General features: G+C 36.4%; 1 long non-coding RNA gene across 1 annotated transcript in view; it reads right to left on the bottom strand.

The window, feature by feature from the left end:
• LOC145521382 (uncharacterized) overlaps positions 1 to 25,189 on the bottom strand; it is a 186,526-nt gene that overhangs the window by 122,152 nt on the left and 39,185 nt on the right. The window contains exon 2 of the long non-coding RNA XR_014065362.1: positions 23,618 to 23,692. This is a non-coding gene — a long non-coding RNA (uncharacterized LOC145521382). The remainder of the gene's footprint in view (positions 1 to 23,617; positions 23,693 to 25,189) is intronic.

Below are 25,189 nucleotides of genomic sequence, written 5' to 3'. Positions count from 1 at the left end.
AAAGTGAAGAAGAACTAAAGAGCCTCTTGATGAAAGTGAAAAAAGAGAGTGAAAAAGTTGGCTTAAAGCTCAACGTTCAGAAAACTAAGATCATAGTGTCCAGTCCCATCACTTCATGGCAAATAGGAGGAGAAAGAGTGGAAACAGTGGCAGACTTTATTTTGGGGGGCTCCAGAATCACTGTAGATGGTGACTGCAGCCATGAAATTAAAAGACGCTTACTCCTTGCTAGAAAAGTTATGACCAACCTAGACAGCTTATTAAAAAACAGAGATCCTATTTTGCCAACAAGTCCATCTAGTCAAGGCCAGTAGTCATGTATGGATGTGATAGTTGGACTATAAAGAAAGCTGAGTGCTGAAGAATTGATGCTTTTGAACTGTGGTTTTGGAGAAGACTCTTGAGGGTCCTTTGGCCTGCAAGGAGATTCAACCATGAATCCTAATGAAATCAGCCCTGAATATTTATTGGAAGGACTGATGTTGAAGCTGCAACTCCAATACTTTGGCCACCTGATGCAAAGAGCTGACTCATTTGAAAAGACCCTGATGCTGGGAAAGATTGAAAGCAGAGGAGAAGGTGATGACATAGGATGAGATGGCTGGATGGCATCACTGACTCAATGGAAATGAGTTTGAGTAGGTTCCGGGAGTTGATGATGGACAGGGAGGCCTGGCATGCTGCAGTCCATGAAGTCGCAAAGAATCAGATATGTCTGAGCTAAAGAAATGAGCTGAACTGAACTGAGAGGTGCATTGGTTTATTTCTGGGCTTTCTATCTTGTTCCATTGGTCTATATTTCTGTTTTTGTGCCAGTACCATACTGTCTTGATGACTGTAGCTTTGTAGTATAATCTGAATTCAGGAAGGTTGACTGCTCCAGCTCTAACTTCTTCTTTCTTATGACTGCTTTGGCTATTCGGGATCATTTGTGTTTCCATATGAATTGTGAATTTTTTTGTTGTAGTTCTGTGAAAAATGACATTGGTAATTTGATAGGGATTGTATTGAATCTGTAGATTGCATTTGGTAGTACAGTCATTTTCACACTATTGATTCTTCCTACCCAGAAGCATAGAGTATCTCTCCATCAAAGAAATCTTTTATTTATTTCATCAGTGTCTTATAATTTTCTGTGTACAGTTCTTTTGTCTCCTTGGGTAAGTTTATACCTAACTACTTAATTCTTTTTGTTGCAGTGGTGAATGGGATTGATTCCTTAATTTCTCTTTTTGAGTTTTCATTGCTAATACATAGAAATGCAAGTGATGTCTGTTTATTAATTTTGTATCCTGCAACTTTGCTAAATTCACTGATCAGCTCTAGTAATTTTCTGATACTATCTTTAGGGTTTTTTATGTACAGTATCATGTCATCTGCAAACAGTGAGAGATTTACTTCTTCTTTTTTTTTCTGATCTGGATTTATTTTATTTCTTTCTCTTTTCTGATTACTGTAGCTAGGACTTCCACAACTATGTTGAATAATAGTGGTAAAAGTGGACATCCTTGTCTTGTTCCTGATCTCAGGGGGAATGCTTTCAGTTTTTCACCATTAAGAATAATGTTTGCTGTAAGCTTATCATATATGGCCTTCACTATGTTGATGTAGGTACCTTTCATGCCCATTTTTTGAAGAGTTTTAATCATAAATAGATGCTGAATTTTGTCAAAGGTTTTTCTAAGATGATCATATGGTTTTTATTTTTCAATTTGTTAGTATGGTGTATCACATTGATTGATTTGCATATATTGAAGAATCCTTGCATCCCTGGAATAAACCCAACTTGATCATGGTGAATGAGCTTTTTGATGTGTTGATGAATTCTGTTTGTTAAAATTTTGTTGAGGATTTTTGCATCTATGTTCATCTATGATATTTTGGACTGTAGTTTTCTTTTTTTGTGCTGTCTTTGTCTGGTTTTGGTATCACGGTGATGGTGGCCTCATAGAAAGAGTTTGGAAACATTCCTTCCTCTCCAATTTTTTGAAAGAATTTTAGAAGTATAGACATTAGTTCTTCTCTAAGTGTTTGACAGAATTCTCCTGTGAGGCCATCTGGTCCTGGGGTTTTGTTTCTTGGGAGATTTTTGTTCACAGCTTCAATTTCAGTGCTTGTAATTGGATTGTTCATAATTTCTATTTCTTCCTGGTTCAGTCTTGGTAGGTTGAACTCTTCTGAGAATCTGTTCCTTTCTTCCAGATTATCAATTTTTTTGCCACATGGTTGTTCATAAATATCTCTTATAATCCTTTGTATTTATGCATTGTCTGTTGTAACCTCTTCTTTTTCATTTCTAATTTTGTTGATTTGATTCTTCTCTCTTTTTTTTTCTGATGAGTCTGGCTAAAGGCTTGCCAATTTTGTTTATCTTCTCAAAGAATCAACTTTTAGTTTTATTAATCTTTACTATTATTTCTTTCATTTCTTTTTCATTTATTTCTGCTCTGTCTTTATGATTTCTTTCTACTAATTTTGGGGGGATTTTTTTTCTTCTTTTTCCAGTTATTTTAGGTGTAAAGTTAGGTTGTCTATTCAATGTTTTTCTTGTTTCTTGAGGTAAGATTGCATCGCTATAGACTTCCCTCTGAGAACTGCTTTTGCTGCATCCCATAGGTTTTGAGTTGTCATGTTTTCATTGTCATTTGTTGTTAGAAATTTTTTGATTTCCCTTTTGATTTTTCAGTAATCTGTTGGTTATTTAGAAACGTGTTGTTTAATCTCCATGGGTTTGTGTTTCTTACAGTATTTTAATTGTAATTGATATCTAGTCACATAACATTGTGGTCAGAGAAGATGCTTGATATGATTTCAATTTGTTAAGTTTACTGAGGTTTGATCAAAGTCTATCTTGGAGAATGTTCCATGTGCACTTGAGAAGGTGTGTTCTTCTTCATTTGGATGGAATGTCTTGAAGATATCAATGAGATCCATCTCATCTAATGTATCACTTAAGATGTGTTTCTTTATTAATTTTCTGTTTTGATGATCTGTCCATTAGTGTGAGTGGGGTGTTAAAGTCTCCTACTATTATCGCGTTACTGTAAATTTCTTCTTTTATGTCTGTTAGTGTTTGTCTTATGTATTGAGGTGCTCCTATGTTGGGTGCATAGATATTTGCAATTATTATGTCTTCTTCTTGGATTGATCCCTTGATCACTATGTAGTGTCCTTCCTTATCTCTTGTAATCTTCTTTATTTTAAGGTCTGTTTTCTGGGATATGAGGATTGCTACTCCAGCTTTCTTTTGCTTCCCATTTGCATGGAATATATTTTTCCATCCTGTCACTTTTCAGTCTATATGTGTCTTTAGGTCTGAAGTGGGTTTCTTGTGGACAGCATATATATGGGTCTTGTTTTTGTATCCATTCAGCCAGTCTGTGTCTTTTGGTTGGAGCATTTAATTCACTTACATTTAAATTAATTATTGATCTATATGTTCCTGTTGACATTTTTTTTTTAATTGTTTGGGATTGATTTTGTGGATCTTTTTTCTTCTCTTGTATTTCTTGACTATATAAGTCCCTTTAACATTTGTTGTAAAGCTTGTTTGGGTATTGAATTCTCTTAACTTTTGCTTGTCTGAAAAGCTTTTTATTTCTCCATCAATTTTGAATGAGATCCTTGCATGGTACAGTAATATTGGTTGTAGATTTTTCACTTTCAGTACTTTGAACATATCCTGCCATTTCCTTTTGTTCTGCATAGTTTCTGCTGACAGATCAGCTGCTAAGCTATGGGGTTTCCCTTGTATCTTACTTGTTGCTTCTCCCTTGCTGCTTTTAATTTTCTTTCTTTGTTAGTTTTTTCAGTATGTGTCTTGGTGTGTTTCTCCTTGGGTTTATCCTGTACGGGACTGTTTGTGCCCCTGGGAGTTGATTGATTATTTCCTTTTCCATGTTGGGGAAATTTTCAACTATAATCTCTTCAAAAATTTTCTCACACACTTTCTTCTTCTGCGACCCTTATAATTTGAGTGTTGGTGCTTTTGATATTGTCCCAGAGGTCTCTGAGACTATCCTCAGTTCTTTTTATTGTTTTTATTTTATTTTGCTCTTCAGAAGTTATTTCCATCATTTTATCTTCAAGCTCACTGATTTATTCTTCTGCTTCAGATATTCTGCTATTGATTCATCCTAGAGTATTTTTAATGTCAGTAATTGTGTTGCTTGTCTCTGTATATTTATTCTTTAATTCCTCTAGGTCTTTGTTAACTGATTCTTGCTTTTTCTCCATTTTGTTTTCAAGGTTTTTGATCATCTCTGTTATCATTATTCTGAATTATTTTTCAGGTGGTTTGCCTGTTTCTTTTTCATTTATTTGGACTTCTGTGTTTGTAGTTTGTTCCTTCATTTTTGTAGTATTTCTCTGCCTTTTCATTATTTTTTCTTTTAACTTATTGTGTTTGAGGTCTCCTTTTCTCAGGCTTCAAGGTTGAATTCTTTCTTCCTTTTGGTTTCTGCCCTCCTAAGGTTGGTCCAGCGGTTTGTGTAAGCTTTGTATAGGGTGAAATTTTTCCTGAGTTTTTGTTTATTTGTTTGTTTTTCCTTTGATGGGCTGGGCTGATAGAAGTGGTAATCCTGTCTGCTGATGATTGGGTTTGTACTTTTGTTTTGTTTGTTGTTTAGATGAGGAGTCCTGCACAGGATGCTACTGGTGGTTGGGAGATGCTGGTTCTTGTATTCAAGTGGTTTCATTTGTGTGAGTCTCACTATTTGATACTCCCTCGGGTTAGTTCTCTGGTAGTCTAGGGTCTTGGAGTCAGTTCTCCCACTCCAAAGGCTCAGGGCTTGATCTCTGGTCAAGAATGGAGATTCTACAAGTGATTATGCCATTCAGTTCAGTTCAGTCGCTCAGTCGTGTCCGACTCTTTGCGACCCCATGAACTGCAGCACTCCAGGCCTCCTTGTCCATCACCAACTCCCAGAGTCTACCCAAACCCACGTCCATCGAGTTAGTGATGTCATCCAACCATCTCATCCTCCGTCGTCCCCTTCTCCTCCTGCCCCCAATCCTACCCAGCATTAGGGTCTTTTCCAATGAGTCAACTCTTCGCATGAGGTGGCCAAAGTATTGGAGTTTCAGCTTCAACATCAGTCCTTCCAATGAACACCCAGGATTGATCTCCTTTAGGATGGATTGATTGGATCTCCTTGCAGTCCAAGGGACTCTCAAGAGTCTTCTCCAACACCACAGTTCAAAAGCATCAATTCTGCAGTGCTCAGCTTTCTTCACCGTCCAACTCTCACATCCATACGTGACCACTGGAAAAATCACAGCTTTGACTAGACGAATTATGGTATTGAGTGAGATTAAAACAAATATCCATAAATGAAACCAAAGATGAACCCCAGACAAAATCCAGCTACAAAATAAGGACAATAATAATTAAAGTAATGGAATATACACATAAACATATTCACACTTGAGCAAAGTCAAAACAGTCCAACAGAAATCAAATACAGTAGATTGACCTGTCAAACAAAAGAAATCAAAAATTATATTTACCAGTTAAGAACAAAGTTAACTAAAGCACAAACTGGAAAACAAAACTAAAGCAAGGTGCCAGGAGTGAATAAAGCAATGAAAACAAATCTAATAAATACGCTGAGAGGAAAGGAAAGAAAGAATGAATAGGTATGCAGAGTTAAATAGAGGTAGATGAAGAATATTTATATACATTAAATATTAACTGCAAGGGGAAAAGAACAGTATGAAAGGCAAACAAAGGAATAAATATAGAAAAACATATTTCGACAAAGGAGGCAAGAATATACAATGGAGAAAAGACAATCTCTTTAACAAGTGGTGCTGGGAAAACTGGTCAACCACTTGTAAAAGAATGAAACTAGAACACTTCCTAGCACCATACACAAAAATAAACTCAAAATGGATTAAAGATCTAAACGTAAGACCAGAAACTATAAAACTCCTAGAGGAAAACATAGGCAAAACACTCTCCGACATAAATCACAGCAGGATCCTCCATGACCCACCTCCCAGAATATTGGAAACAAAAGTAAAAATAAACAAATGGGACCTAATTAAAATTAAAAGCTTTTGCACAACAAAGGAAACTATAAGCAAGGTGAAAAGACAGCCTTCAGAATGGGAGAAAATAATAGCAAACGAAGCAACAGACAAACAATTAATCTCAAAAGTATACAAGCAACTTCTGCAGCTGAATTCCAGAAAAATAAACGACCCAATCAAAAAATGGGCCAAAGAACTAAACAGACATTTCTCCAAAGAAGAAATACAGATGGCTAACAAACACATGAAAAGATGCTCAACATCACTCATTATTAGAGAAATGCAAATCAAAACCACAATGAGGTATCATTTCACACCAGTCAGAATGGCTGCTATCCAAAAGTCTACAAGCAATAAATGCTGGAGAGGGTGTGGAGAAAAGGGAACCCTCTTACACTGTTGGTGGGAATGCAAACTAGTACAGCCACTATGGAGAACAGTGTGGAGATTCCTTAAAAAACTGGGAATAGAACTGCCATATGACCCAGCAATCCCACTGCTGGGCATACACACCGAGGAAACCAGAATTGAAAGAGACGCGTGTACCCCAATGTTCATCGCAGCACTGTTTACAATAGCCAGGACATGGAAGCAACCTAGATGTCCATCAGCAGACAAATGGATATGGAAGCTGTGGCACATATACACAATGGAATATTACTCAGCCATTAGAAAAAATATATTTGAATCGGTTCTACTGAGATGGATGAAACTGGAGCCCATTATACAGAGTGAAGTAAGCCAGAAAGAAAAACAACAATACAGTATACTGATGCATATATATGGAATTTGAAAGATGGTAATGATAACCCTATATGCGAGACAGAATAAGAGACACAGATGCATAGAACAATTTTATGGACTCTGAGGGAGATGGTGAGGGTGGGACGTTCTGGGAGAATAGCATTGAAACATGTATATTATCATATGTGAAACAGAACACCATTCCATGTTCGATGCATGAGACAAGGGCTCAGGGCCGGGGCAATGGGATGGCCCAGAGGGATGGGATGGGGAGGGAGGTGGGTGGGGGGTCCAGGAAGGGGAACACATGTAGACCCATGGCTGATTCATGTCAATGTATGGCAAAAACTATTACAATATTGTAAAGTAATTATCTCCCAACTAAAATAAATAAATTTATTTAAAAAAAAACCTCAAAAAAAATAAAAAAAAATAAAAAAGAAAAAAGAAAAACATATAATAGGTTTAAAAAACCAAAGTGATAAAAAAAAGAGAACAGAAAAAAATGAAAGAATAAAGAAAAAAAATGGGGGAAAAAACCGAAAACTCAGAACTGCAAAAGCCCAATGTAGAGGCAGAGGTTTATGACAACAATAAAAAGTGTGATTGAATATACAAATATACATATACACCTATAAACAAAATCAAAATACTCCAACAAATATAAAGTACAATAGATTGACCTGGCAAACAAAGGAAACCAAAAATTATATCTACCAGAACAAAAGCACTTTACTAAAGCACAAACTCAAAACCAAAATAAAGCAAGGTGTCAATTGGGGAATAAAGCAATAAAAGTAAAGCTAACAAATATGTTGAGAGGAAAGGAGAGAAAGAAAAGAAAGAAAGAATAGACATCCAAAGTTAAGTAGAGGTAGATAAAGAAGATTTATATATGTTAAAGATTAACTGCAAGGGAAAAATAAAAGTAGGAAGAGCAAACAAAGGAGTAAAATAATAGAAAACTAATAATAGATTTAAAAATTAAAAAAAAGAGAATGAAATAATAAATAAATAAAGGAAAATTCCACAGAGCTGCAAATGCCCAATGTAGAGGCAGACATTTATAACAACAATAAAAAAATTGACTGAGTCTTGAGTCACTGCTGTCAGGGTCCTTTCCCTCGCTGGGAGTTAGAGTTTACCTTACCTCCATAGGATGCCCTCCAACACTGTGCTGATTCTAGACCTGCTGTGGGGACAGCTCAGACTCTAATCTGGTCCTATTTCTGTGTGTTGTTTCCTCCAATGTCCACAGCTATAGAACTAGTTCGTTTTCTTTTGTGGGAGCTCTCAATGACATTTTATATATTCTATAGACACAGAGTCTGCCTAGTTGATCATGTGGATTTGATCTGCAGCTTATACAGTTTGTGGGAAGCTTTTGGGTATTCTTCCTTAGCCACACTGCCCCTGGGTTTCCCTTGTGGTTTTATTTCTACGTCTGCATGTGGATGGTCCACTGGGGTTTGCTCCTGAGGCTGCCCTGGAGGACTTGGGTTTGCCCCTGTGAGGGCCATGTGTGCAGGTGCTGCAGCTGTTTGGGTTGCAGAGGTTCTGGCAGCACCAGGTACTCAGGGGAATTGGCAGCTAAGGAAGCAGGAACTATAGTGCTCTAAAGGGGCATGACAACCAGTATTGGCCAATACACTCCAGTATTCTTACCTGGAGAACCCCCCTCCCTGACAGAGAAGCCTGGCAGGCCATTGTCTACAGAGTCGAAAAGAGTTGGACACGACCCAAGCGACCCTGTGTACATAAACGCAAGACTTCTTTTGCCTTTGGCAGCTCTGCCCCAGTGAGTGTTGATCTTGAAGGTGGTGAAGCTGTTTGGCTTGCAGGGACTCTGGGGGTGCATAATGTGCAGGGACACAGACTGCCTCCGCTGCAGAAGTTATGGCCCTATCAGAGTCTTTTTTGAGCCTCTTGTAGCTGGTGATTAGAAGGCCTCTTTGGCAGTCTTTCTCCATAGCTCTGCCCATTCAGGCACTTAGAGGGCTCCCTTACCTGGGATTCTTCTCTGCTGCTCGGCGCTTCAGGCACGTAGAAGGGCCCCCTGGCTGGGATCCTACTCTGTAGATGGAAGTGTCAGGCACTTAAAGAGGCACCCTGTGTGGGGTCCTTCTTTGTAGTTCGGGGCATCACTCACTTAAAGGAGCACAGAGTAGGAAGGGGACCTACACTGTAGTTTAGTGCATCAGGCATTTGATGGGCCAGCCTCTCTATTGTTCAGCTGCCAATTCTGGCATGTGGGGAGAGAGAGGCTAAGGTGATGGCTCCACCCCCTATGCATGACTCAGAAGTATCCCCCTGCTTCCATGGCTACCTGGCTTTCTCCACCGGCACTTCCCACCATGATCTCCTTCCTCACATCCACTCAATCCATCTCTCTGCAGTCAACAGCAGCCCTCCCCCAGGGATTGCTCCACAATCCCTAAACTGCAGCTCCCAGCTGCTGCAACTTCCAGGGGACCAGCATTCCTGCCCAGGGTATGTATGGCTGCGGCAAGGACTGTCTGATTCTCATTCCATTTACGTTGCCACAGATCAACAGTTTCATTCACAGCCTTAAATGTTTCTCCTCTGATTCAGACAATTTCCTTGATGTGGGGATTGGACCCCTGCTTCAGTTCCCCCTCCCACCGAGGGCAGGTCTAGTCCTACTAACACTCCTGTTTTTCCCCCTAGTTCCTTCTTCCTACCAAATTATGCATGATTCTATATTCTTTTCTGCTGGTTAGGTACTCCTGTCTGCTCTCAGCTGGTGTTCTGCATGCACTTCTGTGTCTGAAGATGTATTCCTGATGTATCCATGAAGAGACATGTACTCTATGTCCACCTACTCCTCCGCCATCTTGTTCTCCTCCATGCTGTTTCTTATTGGGAAGTATGAACAGAGTCATCAGTTGCGTCTTCAGATCCTGCATAGAGTTTCTTAACTGTTCATCCTCCTTTAACCTCTTCTGGACCATCTATGTGTTTAGTTCTGTGATCATGATGGGCCCCAGCTTCTCCTGAATGATACCTATATCACCAAGGTTGAAAGCATTGCAAAGTATGAGCTAACATAACTTCCAATCCATTTCACTTGGTTTCAGCAGATGCTTGTGAGTTATGGCTTGCTCTTTCCCACTTTACATCCATCTTTTTGTCCAAGATGCTTGTTCTATGTATTTAAACTCTAGAATCATATGCAAAGATAGTGGCCCTAACGACATTTTTTAACCAGCTCTTACAATTATGTAAATTCTTATTAAAAGCTCTTAAAATAAATATATACTTTTTTCTAATTTTTCAACTTCTGTGACAGAATACTAACTGATATAGGACAGAATTATATTAAGAAACCTTATTTTAAAACAAATTTTCATATTATCATAAGCGACTGATAAGGTCTCCTGAATGACATCTATAAGGTGATAACTATGACCAACCTAGACAGCATATTAAAAGACAGAGACATTACTTTACTGACAAAGGTCTATATAGTTAAAGCTATGGTTTTCCCAGTAATCTTACATGGATGTGAGAGCTGGGCCATAAAGAAGGCTGAATACCAAAGAATTGATGTTTTTGAACTATGGTATTGGAGAAGACTCTTGAGAGTCCCTTGGATTGCAAGGAGATCAAACCAATCAATCGTAAAGGAAATCTGTCCTGAATATTCATTGGAAGGACTGATGCTGAAGCTGAAACTCCAATATTTTGGCCAACTTATGTGAAAAACTGACTCATTAAAAAAGACCCTGCTGCTGGGAAAGATTGAAGGTGGGAAGAGAAGGGGGTGACAGAGGATGAAATGGTTGTATAGCATCACCAACTCAATGGATGTGACTTTGAGCATGCTCTGGGAGTTGGTGATGGACAGGGAAGGCTTGTATGCTGCAGTCCATATGGTTGCAAAGAGTTGGACATGACTGATTGAGTGAACTGAACTGAACTGAAGTATAACGTCATTAAAATAGCTAACATTTAGTCTAACTTCAAAAGCAGGTACTGGCTGACATTTTCAGGTTGAGAAGGTTATGTAAGTTAACTTGACAATAAAACAATTTAATCACAGTTTAGTCACATATTTCATCACATATCACACATCTAATAGTTTCAGGCTAGAATATGGCATAAAGACAACCCTGAAATGGAGAGAAGAAGAGGAAAAGAAAACAAACAAACAAGCAGAAAGCTGTACCAGGAAGAGACTTCCTTGGCAATTCAGTGTTTCAGTATTTACCTTCCAATGTGGGCCATCAGGGAATGCTTGAACAGGGAACTAAGATCCCACATGCCAAAAAGCCAAAGAAGAAAACAGAAGCAATAATGTGAAAAGCTCAATAAAGATTTTAAAAATGGTGCACATTAAAAAAAAAAAAACAATATTAAGAAAAAAAAAAAAAAAAGAAGTCCCAGCAGTGTTTGTTTCTAAGGGTGAGAAAGAATAATTGAAGAGCAGTCCTAAAGTGCCATGACTCAATTCAAGAGAATAATTTAACTCTGCTTCTAAGTATGTTCATTATGCACTTCAATCTTATCCTGTGGTGTAAAATTCAATCTTACTCTAGAATTGTTTTTTTGTAAGAATTTAATGTGAGTTTTTGTGTCATGGCACAAGTGACAGAAAAACAGCACCAATATATAAGAATGCATTCCCAGCCATTTCAGAATGGAGATGTTTACATTCTCTGTTCAATCATATGAGAGTGACATACTTAGGTCAAGATCTGTTCAGTTCAGTTCAATTCAGTCACTCAGTCATGTGCGACTCTTTGCGATCCCTTGAACTGCAGCAGGCCAGGCCTCCCTGTCCATCACCAACTGCCGGAGTACACCCAAACCCATGTCCATCGAGTCGATGATGCCATCAAACCATCTCATCCTCTGTCGTCCCCTTCTCCTCCTGCCCTCAATTTTTCCCAGCATCAGGGTCTTTTCCAGTGAGTCAGCTCTTCACATCAGGTGGCCAAATGATTGGAGTTTCAGCCTGAACATCACTTATTCCAATGAACAGCCAGGACTGATCTCTTTTAGGATGGACTGCTTGGGTCTCCTTGCAGTCCAAGGGACTCTCAAGAATCTTCTCCAACACCACAGTTCAAAAGCATCAATTCTTTAGTGCTCAGTTTTCTTTATAGTCCAACTCTCACATCCATATATGACCAATGGAAAAATAATAGCCTTGACCAGATGGACTGTTGTTGGCAAAGTAATGTCTCTGCTTTTTAATATGCTATCTAGGTTGGTCATAACTTTCCTTCCAAGGAGAAGTGTTTTTTAATTTCATGGCTGCAATCACCATCTGCAGTGATTTTGGAGCCCAGAAAAATGAAGTCAGCCACTGTTTCCACTGTTTCCCCAACTATTTCCCATGGAGTGATGGGACCGGATGCCATGAGCTTAGTTTTCTGAATGTTGAGCTTTAAGCCAACTTTTTCACTCTTCTCTTTTGCATTCATCAAGAGGCTCTTTAGTTCTTCTTCACTTTCTGTTGTAAGGATGCTGTCATCTGCATATCTGAGGTTATTGATATTTCTCCTAGCAATCTTGATTTGAGCTTGTGCTTCCTCCAGCCCACCGTTTCTCATGATGTAGTCTGCATATAAGTTAAATAAGCAGGGTGACAATATACAGCCTTGACATACTCCTTTTCCTATTTGGAACCAATCTGTTGTTCCGTGTCCAGTTCTAACTGTTCCTTCTTGACCTGCATACAGGTTTCTTAAGAGGCAGGTCAGGTGGTGTGGTATGCCCATCTCTTTCAGAATTTTCCACAGTTTATTGTGATCCACACAGTCAAAGGCTTTGTCATAGTCAATAATGCAGAAATAGATGTTTTTCTGGTACTCTCTTGTTTTTTTGGTGATCCAGCGAATGTTGGCAATTTGATCTCTAGTTACTCTCCGTTTTCTAAAACCAGCTTGAACATCTGGAAGTTCACAGTTCACGTATTGCTGAAGCCTGGCTTGGAGAATTTTAAGCGTGAGATGAGTGCAATTGTGTGGTAGTTTGAGCATTCTTTGGCATTGCCTTTCTTTGGGATTGGGATGAAAACTGACCTTTTCCAGTCTTGTGGCCACTGCTGGGGTTTCCAAATTTGCTGGCATATTGAGTGCAGCACTTTCACAGCATCTTCTTCAGGATTTGAAATAGCTCAACTGGAATTCCATCACCTCTACTAGCTTTGTTCATGAATGCAATGCAAAATTGTTTTGACTTTTTTTTCTGTAATATTTGAGGCTGATTTTCTACTTTCCTAACTCTTATCTGACCATCAACATAAGGAGTAATGCATTTAAACACATGGCCATTTTTTCTTTAGACTAACAACACTGAGGAAGCACTCAAACTAATCCTTGGAAAAATACAGAAACCTCTACATCATTTGGAGTCAATTTTTCCTCCTTTTGGCCCCAAATGATGTAGAATTTTCTGTACCATTATAAAGTAGAAAGGACATCCATTTCCAAACCTAGCATTAGAAATATCACCAATGTTGGATTTGTGTAGAGAATCTTCAACACACAGCCAAACACCTGTGTTTGTCACCATTGAAAAGGCTCTGATTCACAGTCTCCCCAAAATATAACAGAAATTCTGAAACCAGGATTCTAAGCAACATTGAAAAGGTTTTATTTGTATATGATCTTTAATCCACAGAAGACACAAGAGAGTTAGCAAAGGTAGAATAACTGTCTAGAAAAATCAGAGTATTTCAGTAGATTGACATTTATGTACTGTTCTGTTATACGTAAATTTGCAAGGAGCTAATTTTCATGTATTTAATAATAGAAAGTTAGAATGTATGACATTAATGTTAAGGAAATTTGAGGCTACATTAAATAATACTAAAAGTCTGTTGTTTTTGTATAAAAACTTCATTTTCAATTTCTGGGATTTCATATATGTCTTTGTCAAAACATCTTCAATGTTGATAATGACCTCCCTGAAACAAAATGAGTTTGAGACAAACTCTATTCCTTGAGAAATTCCCTCTGAATTTCTCAGAGAGGTATTATATAAGTTATTCCAGTAGGGCCAATTACCTGAGGCATACTAAGAAGCAATGATATAAAACCCTTTTAAATATCAAGCTTAAAGCAAGATAGAAGGTTAATTCATTAATGTGGATGTTAAGACAGATGAAATATAAAGTCACAGTGGTTAATTATGCTGAGGAAACAAATTAGAGTTTTTCACACTTAAAGAAAGTCTTTTCAAATGAATAAATTATTTAAGAGGAAATTTTGTCAATATTGTTCCTGTGGCTATAATATAAGCAATGTGTGTCAATATTGTTTCTGTGGCTATAATATAAGCAATGTGTGTGTCCATATTGTGTGAATTTTTAAAAGGCAATGAAAAATGAAGAACTTAATATTTTTTTAATTTTGTTGATTTTCTTTTAGTTAATTTAAAAATATTGAAATATATTTGGTTTATAATGTAGTTTCAGGTATAGAGCACATTGATTTTATTATATATATGTGTGTGTATATTTATAATTATGTAGTTATTACATTCTATTATAGATTATTACAAGATATTGAGTATAGTTGCCTGTTCTATACACTAGGTCCTTGTTGGTTATCTATTTTATATATATAGTAGTGTGTATCATAGATGCCCAATTGTGCAGTTGATTGTAATTGTGAACAAAGAAGAGAGATGTGTCTTTCTGTTAGTCAATAAAGACCATTGGTACAGCTGATGAGAAGAAATAATGAATAAAATTTTATTACTTTTAGAACTGATGCTTACTGTATTTATCTCTAGTCTATATGTGAGTCTCTAACTGGAAAAAATGAATTTTCCTTTTAGAGCCTTCTGATTTTTACAGTTACTCACTTGTACTTATGTTACATAACAATGTTTTCTCATTTAGAGACATTCAGATCTTTACTCCAAAAGACTAAAGGGTTGTAACTCTCTAGTATGAAACAGAGAGAGAGAAATAAAGAGCAGGTGAAATGCACACACTTTCATCACTCTACTTGGATATTGAATTAACTAGAAGATTCATAACAATGGAATTTCAGTCAGATTAAAGTCCTTAAGAGAGTAAACAAGTTTTATTGTGTTGATGGTACATAATATATCTTCAAGATCTCTTTTGCCAGATCTTTAAGACAAAGACATATACAATTTTTAGATTTCAGTAAACAATCTTTTACCCAGTTAGAATTCCTTCCAGACAAAAATTTTCATACTGCACAGGGGTGCCTCAACTTCTAGTGATGAATAGAATGGCCAACAATATATAATACCAAGTAGTAGGTGTTGCCTAAGTGAATGGATTAACAAGTTTCAATTTTCACAGTGAAACATCTTGTTTACAACATGGCTGACCTCTAGAGCATAGAGGTGCTTTTTCAGAAAGTAATGAAGAATTCCTGCCCTTCAGACTCTCACTTAAGTTTTACCATAAAACTCATACCTTAAACTTGCTTAGATAGTTGATATTTGTCTAAGATAATTGTCTAAGCTGTCAACTACTTACTCCTTCACAATTCTTCAGGCTTCTTTCCAGTGTTTCTAGATAATCAGAAAGCTACCATAACCACTTTATTTCCTTGTATAATTGCATTTAAGTTTTGTTCAAGGTGTCTACCAAAGGCTTACACAGGAAACAGCAAACCATGTGTGGAAGACTTTTCATATATTTTACAAAGTTGCTGCTGAGAATACATGTCATTATGTAATTGAAATGTGTAAGCATCCTTATGACACATGGGAGAGAAAGATGATTCTCTTGATGAACTGCTATCCTTTCTTCATTTAAACAAGATTAGGCTAACAGTCTTAAAGCTATACACTGAAATGCCATAGCTTTACCAAACATACTTGTTTTGTTTGGGCATAAAAAGTCTCCTAAAGTTTCCTTTAGTCCATCCTAAAGGAAATCAGCCCTGAATATTCATTGGAAGGACTGATGCTGAAGCTGAAACTTCAATACTTTGGCCACCAGATGTGAAGAACTGACTCATTGGAAAGACCCTGATGCTGGAAAAGATTGAAGGTAGGAGGAGAAGGGGACGACAGAGGATGAGATGGTTGGATGGAATCACCGACTCAATGAGCATGAGTTTGAGTAAACTCCAGCAGTTGGCGATGGGCAGCGAGGCCTGGTGTGCTGCAGTCCATGGGATCACAAAAAGTCGGACACGACTGAACAACTGAATTGATTGATTTAAAAAGTCTCCAGTCCAATTTTGTGCTCAGCTCATATCTTTCATCTTTTATCACTGGGTTTGGGCTCACAGTTTATATTTTTCTTTCCAGTCATCAAATAACTTTTAAATTAGAAAGATTTAATAATATTCAAACTGTGGCTTTGGAGAAGACTCCTGAAAATCTCTTGGACAGCAAGGAGATAAAACCAGTCAATATTAAAAGAAATCAACCCTGACTACTCTGAATATTGGAAGGACTGATGCTGCTGTGGAAGCTCCAGTATTTTGATCATCTGATGAGAACAGATGAATATTGGAAAAATCCCAAATGCTGGGAAAGACTGAGGGCAGAAGGAAAAGAGGTCATTAGAGAATGCGATGGCTGGGTGGCATCACTGATGCAATGGACATGAACTTGGGCAAACTTTGGGATATGGTGAAGGACAGGAAGGCCTGATGTGTTGCAGTGCATGGAGTTGCAAAGAGTCAGATATGACTGGGTGACTTAACAACAACAATAAGATTAAAAATATATTGTGATATATGTTAAAAGTAAAATGGTAAAAACTGATGAATAGATTATAAGAAATTAGTTTGTCTTGCTAAAATCATTGTTATCAATTCCAGTCTCTCACAACTGGTTGCAGAGGCCCCACAAGAATCCACATGTATCCATCTCCCTATTCTTCATAGTCCTCTTGAAAACCGACTAATATTTTAATTCTAAATTATGTTTTACTAATACTTAGGGAAATATTGTTTCTTTTCAAAAGCATCAAAAACATAAATGATACTTTTGAAAATCAAATTAACATTTCCCTAAGTATTAGTAAAAAATAATTTAGAATAAAAAAATGCTTTTGAATTGTGGTGTTGAAGAAGACTCTTGAGTGTCCCTTGGACTGCAAGGAAATCAAACCAGTCAATCCTAAAGGAAATCAACTCTGACTATTCATTGGAAAGACTGATGTTGAATTGAAGCACCAATACTTTGGCTATCTGATGCAAAGAACTGACTCATTAGAAAAGACTGTGATGCTGGGAAAGGTTGAAGGCAGGCGGAGAAAGGGACAATAGAGGATGAGACGGTTGGATGGCATCACTGACTGGATGGACATGAGTTTGAGCATGCTCCAGGAATTTGGTGATGAATGGGGAAGTCTGGCATGCTGCAGTCCATGGGGTTGCAAAGAGTTGGACACAACTGAGAGACTGAACTGAACTGAAGCTGCTTTTCATTCTTTTATGTCAACTTCCTTCAGTAGGTATCTATACCATCTGTTCTACTCTCCTTCATATGCACTATGTATATTTTTACAAATATTGCTTAAATACCTAAATAAATTTTTAAAATGTCAGGACAAGCATGGCTTTGTCTTCCTCAGAGAATATATATGTGCTCTCCAGCCACATCATAAATAGATGTTTATTAGTGAGTGTGCAAATTAATGCATGAAATTACTAGGCCTCCACCTCATGACTATCTCTTTGTGACCAAATGTCTTTCTCTTTCAAGAAAGTGAGAAGAATCTTTGTCAGTGGAACATGGAATCAAATCCATGTTCTTTCTACAAAGTCCCCATTGTTATAAAACAAACTGTTCAAATTAGTCCTGAATGTCAACTCTGGACTTCATGTGAATAAAAACTACTCCAAAATTAATGAAAAATTCTTTTACCACTTCATGAACTTCTAAGTTTATTCACTTAAAATTTCACTTTAGATAGACTAGAGGTGCAGTAACAGTATAAAGTAAATGTGAATAAAAATGATATATCTGTTTTAGTATCAAAGTTTCCAATAACATTAAAAGCAAAAGGAATAGGCTTGAAATAAAAATATGGGTAGAGATAAGACACTCTTGGAAAACAAGATAAGAATGTTACAAAAATTGGAAAATTTTCACTTCCTGTATCAACCATGCAAACTTCTCTTTTCACCCTAATCTATTAATTTTCATGTTTCCATCTCCCACAGCACATTTTTTTCCAGTTATTCAAAGTTAGCAGTATGACATCATTTTTCATTTTTCTCACCCTTTTTTCCTTGTCAGGTATTCAGGAATTGACTAGGAGATGATTTCAGTGAAATGTCTCTGGTGACTAACCTTCCCGCTGAATGAAATATAGGCTGCCCAGCATGGAGTTAAGACCTTTCCTGGCTTAGACTAATATTACCTTCTTAGCTTTCCTGCTCACTACTCATTTTGTAAAATTTGCTTTCCAAGACCTTTAAAAGTTGAAATTTATCATTACATCCTAAATAAATTCTTAAGCCAAGTCTGTTTTTACTTTATACTATATGTGATATGATTCGTTTAGTTTTCCCTGTATTTCATTTCTCAAATTTAGTTACATAGACTCTCTTGAATAACTGCAGCACTTTATTCATTCATTCATTGTTCCTTTCTACATCTCTTTAACCATGTATGTGGCATACAAAGGATAGACTTAAAATGTTTCAGGAAGTCAGAGGGTTATAACAGAATCTGTGTTTTCTACTGGCTTTATTCCTACATTTAATTTGTATATAATTGATTTTTCTCCACAATGAGACTAGCAATTTGAAATAATTGGTCATATTTTGAACTTTTCCTATTTTTCCCACAGTTCTTAGCACAAATGTTGGTTTGCTTGAATTATTTTTTAATTGAAATAAAAACATAATGTTGATTTTTCAAAATTAATTGATGTATTTTAATTGGAGGCTAATATTGTGATGGTTTTTGCCATATATTGACATGAATCAGCCATGGGTGTATATCAGTTCCCCATCCTGAACCCCCCTCCCACCTCCCTCCCCATCCCATCCCTCAGGGTCATCCCATTGCACCAGCCCTGAGCACCCTGTCTCATGCATTGAACCTGGACTGGCAATCTATTTCACATATGGTTATATACATGTTTCAGTGTTATTCTCTCAAATCATCCCACCTTTGCCTTCTCCCACAGAGTCCAAAAGTCTGTTCTTTATCCCTGTGTCTATTTTGCTGTCTCACATATAGGGTCATTGTTATCATCTTTCTAAATTCCATGTATATGTGTTAATATATTGTATTGGTATTTTTCTTTTTGACTTACTTCACTCTGTATAATAAGCTCCAGTTTCATCCACCTCCTTAGAACTGATTCAAATACTTTCATTTTAATAGCTGAGTAATATTCCATTGTGTATATATACCACAGCTTTCTTATCCATTCGCCTGCCAATGGACATCTAGGTTGCTCCCATGTCCTGGCTATTGTAAACAGTGCTGCGATGAACATTGGGGTACATGTGTCTCTTTCAATTCTGGTTTCCTCAGTGTGTATACCCAGCAGTGGGGTTGCTGGGTCACATGTGGTTCTATTTCCAGGTTTTTAAAAGAATCTCTACACTGTTCTCCATTGTGGCTGTACTAGTTTGCATTTCCACCAACAGTGTAAGATGGTCCCCTTTTCTCCACACCCTCTCCAGCACTTATTGTTTGTAGACTTTTTGATAGCAACCATTCTGACCAGCGTGAAATGGTACCTCATTGTGATTTGATTTATATGATTTTATCTCTACTGAATTTCTTGAAAAAGAAAGTCTATGAAATAACTAGTATAAGCCAGAAGATAGAGTGATTTCTAAGCTAGAAACATTCAAGATCTAAACTACCAGAAAAAAATGGTCTCTGTTGATAGATGCTGCCTTGTGAAATATAATTCTCTTTTAAGGGAAGAGCTATGATAAACAGCAAAAAGATAGATCTAATTTTTATAATGTGCTCATTAAAACATCTGTTTAGATGAATTTCAGCCATATGAAATTAGTAGAGCTCCCAGGGAAGTTATCATTCCAAAGGCAGAGGGTCCACTTTGATCATCCTTCACATCCTTAGAGAAAACTATATTAATTCTCCATCAGGGACCAGAGAGTTATTCAAAGGGCCATAGCTGAGTAGAAGATATTTTGCTAAACCAGTTAGCTTCCTCCTCTGTATGATCTTAGAAAAGCAAAGCCAGTGTTAATTGAAGATAATGATCTAGTACAGAATGTAAAGCAGTAACTAATGTATGATCATATAATCCTAGGTTTGGAAAAATTTCACGTTGGCTTAGCATTTTTTCCCTCATATAGTCTATGCAAGGTAGGATCTGTGTTGTTTGAAAAGTCTTTCAAAATAATGGTTTTTCAAAGTTATGTCTGTGGTGGTTCTAGTGCTTAAACATTCTCTCTGCATGGCAATCTTCACTATTAATACAACAGGTTTATTGTACTTTTATTTTTTTAATCACTACAAAATAAAGAATTTTTGTAATATTTCTTCATATACATTGAAGAATAATATTCAGTTATTTCACTATGTTTTCTTTTTCAAGTGAAGCCATTCTACTTCTTTAAAATTTTCATCAGAGATACTATGACTCTATTACTGAGAATATTTAATCATGATTTTTATTTCTTCCCTGTACCTTCTCTGCACATTCCAGATTCTTCATTGCTGAATAGACCACAAGTATTCAGAGCAATCAAGAAGTGTTTGACCAAGCCAAGAACATATTTGTTCCTGATCTTAGAATTCTTTCTAATGAATCTAAGTTCTAATAATACCTCTGTAGCTCCAAATTGGGAAAATTCAGCAGTGGTCATAGGACTGGAAAAGGTCAGTTTTCATTCCAATCCCAAAGAATGGCACTGCCAAATAATTTCAAACTACCATACAATTGTGCTCATTTCACATGCTACAAGGTTATGCTCAAAATCCTTCAAGTTAGGCTTCAGTAGTATGCGAACCAAGAACTTCCAGAAGAATAGGCTGGGTTTAAAAAAGGCAGAGGAACCTGAGATCAAATTGCCAACATTTGTTGTATCATGGAGAAAGTAAAGGAATTCTAGGAAAACATCTACTTCTGCTTCACTGACTATGCTAAAGCTTTTGACTGTGTCAATCACAACGAACTTTGGAAAATTCTTAAAGGAATGGGAATATCATTCCTCACCCGCCTCCTGAGAAACCTGTGTGCGGGTCAGGAAGCAATAGTGAGAACCAGACATGGAACAACGGACTGATTCAAAATTGGGAAAGGAGTATGTCAAAGCTGTGGATTGTCACCCTGCTTATTTAACTTATACGTATAGTATATCATGAGAAATGCTGGGCTAGATGAATCACAAGCTGGAACCAAGATCGCTGGGAGAAATAACAATGACCTCAGATATGAAGATGATGCAACTCTATTGGCAGAAAGTGAAGAGGAACTAAAGAGCCTCTTGATGAAGGTGAAAGAGGAGAGTGAGAAAGATGGCTTGAATCTCAACATTCAATAAACTAAGATCATGGCATCCAGTCCCATCACTTACTGGGCAAATAGAAGGGGAAACGTGAAAACAGTGACAGATTTCTTTTCTTGGACTCCAAAATCACTGTGGATAGTGACAGAACCCATGAAATTAAAAGATGCTTGCTCCTTGGGAGGAAAGCTATGACAAACCTAGACAGTATATTACAAAACAGAGACATCACTTTGCCAACAAAGGCCCATATAGTCATAGCTATTTTTTCCCCAGTAGTCATGTATGTAGGTGAGTGTTGGACCTTAAAGAAGGCTGAGTGCCAAAGAATTGATGCTTTCAAACTGTAGTACTAGAGAAGACTTTTTGATAGTCCCTTTTGGACAGCAAGGAGATCAAACCAGTCAATCCTAAAGGAAATAAACCCTGAATATTCATTGAAGGACTAATGCTGAAGCTGAAGCTTTAATACCTTGGCAACCTGATGAGAAGAGGTGACTCATTGGAAAAGACCTTGATGCTGGGAAAGATTGAAGGCAAAAGAAGAAGGGGGTGGTAGAGGATGAGATGGTTAAATAGCATCACCAAATCAATGGACATGAATTTCAGCAAACTCCTGGAGATAGTGGTGGACAGAGAAGTGCTACTGGAGTGGTGGACTAGAGTGCTAATGTCTACGGGGTCACAGAGAGTTGGACATGACTTAGCAACTGAACAACAGCAACAACACATCTCCCAACTTGGATTTCTTAGTCTTGTATAGACTGATGTAGTGATTGGGGAACAGTAAACTTCTGTGAAATCCTAATAGAAAATATATTTTCACCTTGAAAAGATGGTGAAGGTCATATTTGACACTGTTCTTTGCCATTTTTCATGCATAGGGCCTGATACATATTAAATATTGAACAAATATTTCTTGTTAATATAAAATTGTAGAAACTCATCTCAATGCTATTGGCATTTAAAGATAAAAATGTAATTTAAGAGGGAGAAATGCATAAAGAAATCCCTAATAAAAATAGAACATTTACCCTTTTTATTAAATGCAGTGTGTTTTGGGGAAAACTTTGTGATTTCCATTGAGAAAAATAATAACATAAATGGATAGGACTTGAAATAAAGTGGATTTTCTGTGTATTAGTTTAAATTTAAGGTAAAAATTTTTTTGTTAATATTCTACATAATCCTTATTTTTTTTTTGTCATGAGATGCGTTAGTATTTTTGTTTATAAAACTTCCCTCCTGTTTTTTTAAGTGATTCTCCACCAGCTTCAAGATCTTTCTAACTTATGCCTTCCTAAATACTACATACATTTATAAAATCTATTCTAATTTTAGAGTGTGTTTTTCATGTGGCCATACTCAGCATTAATTCAGCTTGTTTAAAAATACTGGGCAACAAAATACCTCCGCTGAATGCACTCAGAATGGCTGTTGTGCCACTATTACAGATCTCCAGATATATCTTTTCATCCAGTTGATCCTCTCACCTATTTATTGCAGGGAGGACATCACATAATTTTTATCTTATTTAGTGGAAATGTCTACTTGAATAAAAAGCAACGAAAACAAAACATAAGACAGGCAAGAAAATAAGAAGCTGCAAATACCAGATTACATGAGGTATAGTACATTCTCTCAGTCTCCTGGATCAGTCAGAAAAGTAACTAGAGGCAAGGTGGCTATTTTGTATCAATATCAGAAGGCAGTTTGTAAAAGAGGGAGAAATCTATTTGCTTTACATTGCATTTTAGAAACTGAAATAGCAGAATTCTCAATCATGAGATAATCAGAAAAGTCGTAAATTTGAAGGTCCAGAAAACATTCAATTTAATGTCACTCGTGACTCCACATAGTAGTTTTTGTTTGCCTTGTATTATGGAAAATACACGAGTATTAGACAAAGTGTACATCATAATGGATAATCCTTGAATGTAAAATCCAAGTTTAGTAACCACCAAAGATGGTCAATATTCAATTACTTTCATCAGGCTACAAGAAGTAGCTGTTACAAATCAAACCGAAAATATTTGTTCAGTGAAATACAGGACATTATAATTACCAATATATCCGCTCTGGCCAAATCACTATTGCTGAGAGTACTGCCCTTTTAAATTGACTCACTAGCTGACAAAGTTCTTATCACAAGTCACCAAAATATTGACTAATAGATACAGTTAAGCAGAGTTCATCAGACAATTTCACTATTCATAGAAATTGAATGAAATTTAGGTAAAATAATATAAAATAAAAGGATAAAAATCAAAAAAAGAATAAAAATGAAATAAAATCAATTAAGTCTTCTATTAAATCAAAATTCAACTCTAATTCTAAATTAAAAAAAAAGAAAAAAAGAAACCTGGTTATCTGAAGCAGAAACTTTTCTTTACAAAGATAAAAATAGATGAACTTACAAAATACAGTAGTCTTGTTTAATCCCAGCAGGACAAATGAGGATATTCTCTCAGAACTCTTTCTGGTTATATTTCCTGAAAAAGAAAATTGAAATAAATAAAATTAAAGGCTGAACTTAAAAAAAAAAAGGAAAAGAAAACAACTTTAAGGAAACTGAGACTGTGTAATGGAAAGATTCCACTTGTACAAATTGTAGGTCTTTATAATAGGAAATGTTCCGAATGTCATTTGCATCAATATTCAGATCATGTGAAATAATTTATATCACTTTCCAAACAGTCACAAAATGTGTAAATACTTTAGTATATTAAGGAGAGTCAATTGGATTTTTATTTTGTATAAAAAGTTCAAAACGATCTCTTCCAGTGTAAGACATAAGAAGGCTGTTTATGCCATTTATGTGCTGCTGAATAACTAAGACACTGAGATATAGCCCCAAAGACAGAGGACAAACTAAAAGATAAGACTAGAATATCTGGCTGCAGTTTGATATAGTTGTTTCATAACAATAGTTTGAAATTGATAGAATATCTTAAATATATTGAAGATAAATAAAAAGGTGAGGCACTTAAAGGACAAGCAAGAGGATACTGTGTGAATCTAAGCAACTTTCACTTTGATGTCTTTATATATTCAAGCAGCACATCAAGAGGAAATATTCGCCAGCCATATGATTCAGTCTCTGTATCCCTAGGTACAACACAGCAATGAGTATCCTACCCCTTACTTGTTTCAGAGTCCACTCCAATAGAAGGCAAAGATGACTTCAATATGTGTTCCCTCAAAAGATGTATTTAAGAATGTTTACAGCAGTATTATTGAGAATAGACAAAATCTGGAAACAACTCAACTGGACTCAGTAATAGAATGACAAAGTGTGAAATGTTTATGAAAAAATATTGAAGCTTTTGTTTGGTTGTTCATATAGTGAAGTGTCATCAGTCAGTTTTTAAGATCTCTATTTTTTTTTTTTAGAAAGAAAGATCATCAGGTAGTATTTTTAATCAGGTAATATTTTTAATAAACTGCAGTCAAAGAATCTATTGTTGATCTTTTCAAGGAATGCATAGAGTAACATTGTAGCTGTAGATAAAATATGTCATAGATAAAATATGTCATTTTCATATCAGCACTGTACCTATTTATAGAATCACTGTGCATTGGAGAGCTATAAGCAGAGGTTGTGTAATAGTTCCCTAAGAGCAAGCCAATGGAATTAATAATTTGGCTTATGGACGTCAACTGCTTCCATTGGAAGCACATTGTAACCATACATGGTAGAAAAACCAAATTCAAATTCTGTATAACAAATAGAATGTTAGAAAATTAGAGAAATAACAAGAACAGGAATAAAACTGTTTCCACAAGAGAATAGTGTATAGACCCAGGAAAATTTCCTTCAACTTTTGCATTTTTCAATACAATTATAAAACGAAGCCACTGTGATTATATACACTTTCACTAATTTTCTTATAAATTGTGCATTTTCAAATACTTCTAAATAAAATGTATTAGCAATCAAATATTCACGAATAATCACAAAAGGTATCTCTATGAATTAAAGAATAGTA

This window comes from Giraffa tippelskirchi, chromosome 1 (assembly GCF_054371585.1).
Source record: "Giraffa tippelskirchi isolate mGirTip1 chromosome 1, T2T-mGirTip1v1.2.pri, whole genome shotgun sequence".
Taxonomy (NCBI): Eukaryota; Metazoa; Chordata; class Mammalia; order Artiodactyla; family Giraffidae; genus Giraffa; species Giraffa tippelskirchi.
This window is presented reverse-complemented; position numbering and strand designations above follow the sequence as displayed.